The sequence below is a fragment of the Solanum lycopersicum genome, chromosome 7 (genome assembly GCF_036512215.1).
Source record: "Solanum lycopersicum chromosome 7, SLM_r2.1".
NCBI classification, from domain to species: Eukaryota; Viridiplantae; Streptophyta; class Magnoliopsida; order Solanales; family Solanaceae; genus Solanum; species Solanum lycopersicum.
Window position 1 is genome coordinate 34,280,230 of NC_090806.1, and position 6,623 is coordinate 34,286,852.

The following is a 6,623-nucleotide window of genomic DNA, read 5'->3' on the forward strand; positions in this document are numbered from 1 at the left end:
ATGATTTAACCATTAAAAACTTTTTGAGAAAGAACCTATGGATAGATTGAAGAAGAAGAACTTGATCATGTTTTTCTCTTTGAAAACTTTGAGATAAACTCTCTAGATTGAAGGATAACTAGAGACGAATGAATCACCATACCTTTTTCTAGATGAAAACCTCTAAAACTTGGTGATTGATCCATGGAAAGACAAACTCCCAGTTGTTCTTGAGCTTCACCAACAATGGTTGTTTCTAGGGAGAATATTTTGGAGGAAAAGATTTAATTTTTGAGAAGGGTTTGGGAATGGGATGTTCACGTGTTTGACAACTTATATACACACAAAAGTATCTAAATAAATCTATTAGAGTCAGGTTAGGACGTGGGGTGAATTCCATTCACCCCTCAAATAAAAATAGTAGCTATAGGCCACCATGTACGCAACCCATCGACTGGCCGTTGGTCAATCGCCTGGCCGCCCTTTGGCTTCCGTTGATTGGTCCTTAGCCAAATTTTGGGTTGAGACCTTCCCAAGATAAGTTACCATCGATAAGACCTCACCAAAGGGCAGTTGGTCAACCAACTGGCCGTCGTTTGTTCCGTCGATTGACACTGCCAGGCAGTGTCTCGACCAGCCTTGGGTCCTTCTTGTGGGGCCTTTTGTGGGGCCCATTAGAAGTCGTACCCGGACGTTCCCAACGTATATACAACCCTTAAAAAGGTGTATACCTTCACATGAGTTTCACCCAAAACAAATACACGTAACTCATCCAAACAGGCTAGGCCCCATCAAGACACATATTGAGCGTCTTAAGGGATATCTTTCGAACGCCTTGGGCGTTCTTGGTCATTTGACCTCCAAACTTCTCGAAACTCCGTATCTTTAAACATAATTATAACTATTTTTAGACTTCATAATCTCATTACAAACAACATATATACACGTATAGACACATGAGACACATAGGTGACTAGTCATCCAAAACACTGCCTCTAAACTATATTATAAGTCATTTTGGACCTTAGAACCTTAAGACAAACATGTTAGAGTCTACACCCTAAATCATTTTGGGATCTTACACATAGTAGTTTGTTTTATTTTTCATATGTTTTGGATTGACTATGAGGTTTGTGTTTGGAATTAATAGGGGCTCGTGCTATGAAGAGTTCGGCTTTGGAGTTGTGCAAGACTATTTGACGGGGAACAACGTTGAAGAAGCGTAGGACAAAAAAAGTTATGCTATTGCCTAATGTTATTCCCTGTGGTATTAGATCTGCAAGAATTTTAATCATGAGGAGAAAAGGTAAATATACGGCCTCAAAAAAGACACTGAATGGACATTCTTGTACGTGTTTTTATTTGTTCCAATTGTCTGTTTAATGCAAATACATTAAACCAGAGAGTTTTGGGTTACATTTGTCTTATTACTTTTAATGGAATATATGTTACTATTAGTTTGTTGTTTATGATATATTTAAGGACTAGATATGCTTTCAACACAACTAAGATCCTTATCGTGATTTTTTCACACTGTTTGAACATGTAGAAAAAACTGCTTAGGGAAGAAAATGAACTGATTTCTTTTATTCCAATCGATTTTTTTCCCGATTTTGTCTCATTAGGATAAATTGCATTGAATACAAATTTGACAAATCTCGTTCTTTTTTCTGAATTCGCTCTTTACACTGTGGAACAATTGAAGGGATGTGGCGCAGCTTGGTAGCGCATTTGTTTTGGGTACAAATGTCACGGGTTCAAATCCTGTCATCCCTACCTATTACTGCTCAAAGGAGAAGTAACGAGGGATCACTTGAGATCGCTTCAAATTGGACATAATCTTTGGTTTTTATCATACTATTCTAGTATATGCATCCAAAATGTATTGGGGTTAAGATGGTTAGTTGAATATAGTTGGTGCTCTTCGATGAATACAACAAGGGGTACATCTGTATTTTCATTATTTTCTGTATTGTATACCACATTCTAATATATCTTTGGATTCATATATTTCTAAGACAAATGCATAGCTTTACTGGTTCCTGTATTTAAATAATTAAGAGCAACTATGGAAGATGATAACTGTGATATTTTGAGTAAGCTATTATTATATAACAATTTAATATTAAATTATGAATGCCCTATAACATAGACAAGTAAGAAGACTAAAAGCTGACTTCACCTCGCGAACTCTTATAAACATTTCAAGTTCATATATGGAGAAAACTTATGGTTTCCTCATAAAGTACTGTAGTTTTGATGTACTACGACTCTTTTTAATGTTTAACTTCTTTGGAAGTTATTTGATATATATTGATGTTTTGAAATTCAGACTACTTATACTTAAGCGTTTAGCTAATTAGAAGTTAGAAAGGTTGAAAATGTTGTTATATTTTGTTGGAAAAGTAGTACATTAATTTACATGCAAGGAAACTGATAGAGCTGCAACAACACTCTATCTTGTTGTGCACTGTGCCATTGTCTTTCCACTCTCATTTTATTTCTTCCTTCATACTCTTCATGATCCAGTTAAGGTGTTGTCAGTGTGATGTAGAGAACACATTATTCTAGCCTTATTTTTACATGCTTGAGATCTAGTGATTGGACGATGAATATGACCTATAGTCTCTATTGTATGTCGACTCTCAGATCTACTACAATCTCTTCCTCTATTTGCAATTGTGTTCTACCGTTACTACCAAAACATCCTTTATCTATAAAACTCTTTAACTTTTATAGGTATTTTTAATTTTCAATTATTGGTGTTTAAGTTGTAAAGTTATCTTAATATGTTACCAATAAATGACATAAAAAATAAATAACCAATCAAAAAGAGAAGCTTGAAGGGAGTAGCCTAGTACTGGAACTGTTGGAGCAACAATCTTGAGAACAAAGGTTCAAATTCTAGGAGAGGTGACATTAGGTGAATAAAAAGATGAGAATAAAAAATCTTTAGCATTTGTTTAAATGGTCGACATAAGTATAGTTCTTACATTTGCAGTTTCTAGTTGTAGATGATGCGATAGATCAGTTTATTTTATAGATTAGCCATATCTACATACGATAATTATGATGAACCAATCAATATATAAAGGGAATGATGCATAATATAAAGTTGATTTTTTTCAATTTTATCATATATATTTTTATAATAGTAGTGTAATCTTATAAGGTTGAGATATAGCTAAAATGGACATTAGGAAGTCCACGCTATGGAGGTACTTTGTTTGTAGATGCAGGAAGAGTTTCTGGTGTTCGAGACTTTAACTTTATAAAGATGTGTTATTTGCAGTTTTGATGATTTGACAAACTTAGGGACCTTGTAAAGGTACCAGGTTTCTTACTTCAGTGTTGAAGATGAAAACAAACTCAGGGACCTTGTAAAGGTACCAGGCTCTCAATGTGACGAGCCAGTTGACTGCCGGCTGGAGAAGGTACAGAAAGTAGGTGCACTCTTCCCAACGGCGTCAGAAAGTGGGACTTCTCCAACCAATGACAAAAATTTTAAAGAAAGTGACTTGTCCATATAAAAGGCACTTTCCTAAACATCATCTGTGGTTTTCACAACTTGACAAAGAACTTTTCAGAAACTCTTGCAAAGCCCATTACCAAGAAAACGGCAGAATCATTCTAAGAACAGCAGAAATCTCTGGAGCATTTAGTGTAGCTGTTTAAGAATATATTCTCTTGTTCTTACATTGTAAACTAAACCTGAAACTATAAAGGAATCAGTGGGTAGTGTTGAAATTCTAAGTTTTCTAAGTGGGATAGCTTAGTGGGTAGATTCGTTTCTACTTAGGCTTGTCAAGCAATAGAGACTATTGTTTGAACGTGAGATTAAAAACTTCTTCTCAAATTTGTTGTAATCGTGCTTTACTTTTGCTTTTGAAGATTACTGAAAACGATTGAAAATCCTGTGAGACAGGTCGTGGTTTTACTCCCTTAAGCAAGGAGGTTTTCACGTAAAATCATTTTGTTGGTTCAAACTGCATTTAACTTCCTGTTTATACTTATTCGTGTAGCAAGGGACCTGGTCCATTGTTCTGTTAAGTGAAGGCACATATTCTATCAAATGGTATCAGAGCAGGCACTATTTATTTGGTTAACACCAAGGAAGTGATATTTGTTCTAGAATGACTGCTCCACTTAATCTAGAAGAAGGTCAGTCTTCAACAAGACATCCCTGTTTCAATGGACATTTCTACAGCTGGTGGAAAGTTAGAATGCATGATTTTCTCATGGCTGATGATAGTGAGTTATGGGATATTGTACTTGATGGACCGTTTATTCCAGTGATAGAAGAAAAGGATTGAGAGAAAACCAGTCTTATTCCAAAGGCTAGACAGAAATACGATGAAGCTGATGGAGAAAATCTAGAAAAGGGCTACAAGGCAAAAACTCTTCTTGTCTGTGGGATAGGACCTGATGAGTTCAATCGTGTTTCAGCTTGTGAGTCTGCTAAAGAAATTTGGGATTTTTTAAAGACAGCTCTTGAAGGAACTGAACAAGTCAAAGAATCAAAGATTGATATGCTGACCTCATGATATGAAAACTTCAAAATGAAGGAAGGAGAAACCATTCATGAGATGTTTATAAAATTGTCCTCCATTACTAATGAGCTGAGAAGTCTTGGTGAACCTATTAGCATTAGCAAACAAGTCATAAAAGTACTTCGAATTCTTCCAAAATCCTGGGAAAGCAAGGTTGATGCAATCACAGAAGCTAAAGATTTGAGGTGCTGACAATCGATGCTCTCATTGGAAATCTGATGACACATTAGATGAATCAAAATCATGATTTATCAAAGAAAGAAGTCAAAAAGGATAAGTCATTGATGCTGAAGTACAAATCAGATGAAGATTCCAGTGATGATGATATGGAATATCTCATCAACAGATTTCAAAAAATTGTGAGAAAGAACAAAGGTTTTAAAAGAGGAACAAATGGTCCTCGAAATGCTACTCAAAGTGATACATGCTACAAGTGTGGAAAAGCTGGACACTTTATTAGAGAGTGTTCTCTGCTAAAAAATGACAACAAGGAACATCAAAAAACAAGAAGTGAAAAAGAGAAGAGAAGGGACATGGTACTCGGTAAGAGTGATCGAAAGGTTGCTGCTGACTATGTGGTCAAAAAGGCTCTTGCTGCATGGGTGACTCTTCAAGTGATTCAGAAGATCCTGATGAACCAAATGATATGTCTATGGTGGCTGTGCATGAAGAAGAAACCATTTTCAATGAAATGTTTGCTCTCATGGCTCATACAGAAAATGAAAAAGAGGATGACAAGGTGACTCTTCTTGATATGAAAAATGATCTGAATAATTATTCTCTTAAAATTAAGAACATTGGCAAAAGTTATGATTGATTTTGTAATTGAGTTAACCTCTAAAAGAGACATCATGAATGCTGAACTTAACAGTTTAACTGAAAACAAAGTTAAACTGGAGGAGAAAATGTCAAAAATGGTGTCTCTAGAGTCTGATAACACTGAACTTAAAAACCAGTTGAATCAGATAAGTCAAGAAGCTGAAAAGCTAAATGGAATGTCAAATGGTTTACAAGTTGAAATTCAATAAAAATTGAAAAACTCTTAGAAAAATATGGGACTGTCCTTGGAGAAGAGCAGCAAATTAGAAAAGGATATTGTCAAACTTAAGGAAGAACCTGAAAAATCTCTTAAGTGGACAAAATCCTCTAAGTTGTTGTCAAATGCAACAAACCAGAGTAATTTCAATAAGAAATGACTAGTAAGTTTGAACATCGCTCCTCCTTTTAATCCTCAGAGTAAGTATGTTTTTGTGTCTGACAATCTGCTTTGTCTTCATTGTGGTAAAAATGGGCACTTAAAGGGAGAGTGTGCTGGATGGAGAAACTCCCATGAAAGACTCTCTAATTATGCTGAAAGGCAAAACTTATCAAAAGAGAGACCTGTTCCTCCAAAGCCTGTTTCAACTGAGAGATTTTCAAAGAAAAAATCTGTCACTGCTCCGATGTCTTTTGTTAGAATGTTTCAAAAACTACCCTATTGGACTAAATACAATCTGATCACTCCTCTGTCTACCTTCTGGGAACTCAAATTGAAATGGATTCCCAAGCTAAACAAGTAATTCTTGGTGCAGGTGAGTGAGAGGAGCATCAATCAATGTTGGTATATGGACAGTGGATGCTCTAAACATATGACTTGTGACATCAAAAATTTCCTCTCACTCAAGAAACTTCAGGGAGGAGGTGTCTCTTTTTGTGATGGAAAGAAGGGGTACATTTTGGGAGTTGGTAAAGTGGGAAGGTCTTTTGAAGATTCAATTGACAATGTGTATCATGTTGATGGGTTGAAGTACAGTCTTTTGAGCGTGTCTCAAATATGTGACAAAGGAAATGAAGTCAAATTTACTTCTGAGAAGTGCACTGTGGTTAGTCTAACTGCAAAGAAGGTAATTCTCACTGCTTTCAGAAGTAAAGACATGTATGTGGCCAACTTAGAAACGTCTCATGGAGATGAACTGACATGTCTTAGTGCTCAAAATGAAAATGTTGATCTTTGGCATCGTAATCTAGGGCATGTGAGCTCATCTTTATTGAACAAACTGATTTCTAAGGACCTGGTCCGAGGTCTGCCAAAACTGAAGTTTGCAGAAAATAAAA

General features: G+C 35.8%; 1 non-coding gene across 1 annotated transcript; it reads left to right on the forward strand.

Moving 5' to 3' along the window:
• Positions 1-1,682: 1,682 nt before the first annotated feature.
• On the forward strand, positions 1,683-1,755 carry TRNAP-UGG (transfer RNA proline (anticodon UGG)). The gene has a single exon. It is a non-coding gene; the product is annotated as a tRNA-Pro (tRNA).
• The last annotated feature ends 4,868 nt before the right edge of the window (positions 1,756-6,623 follow it).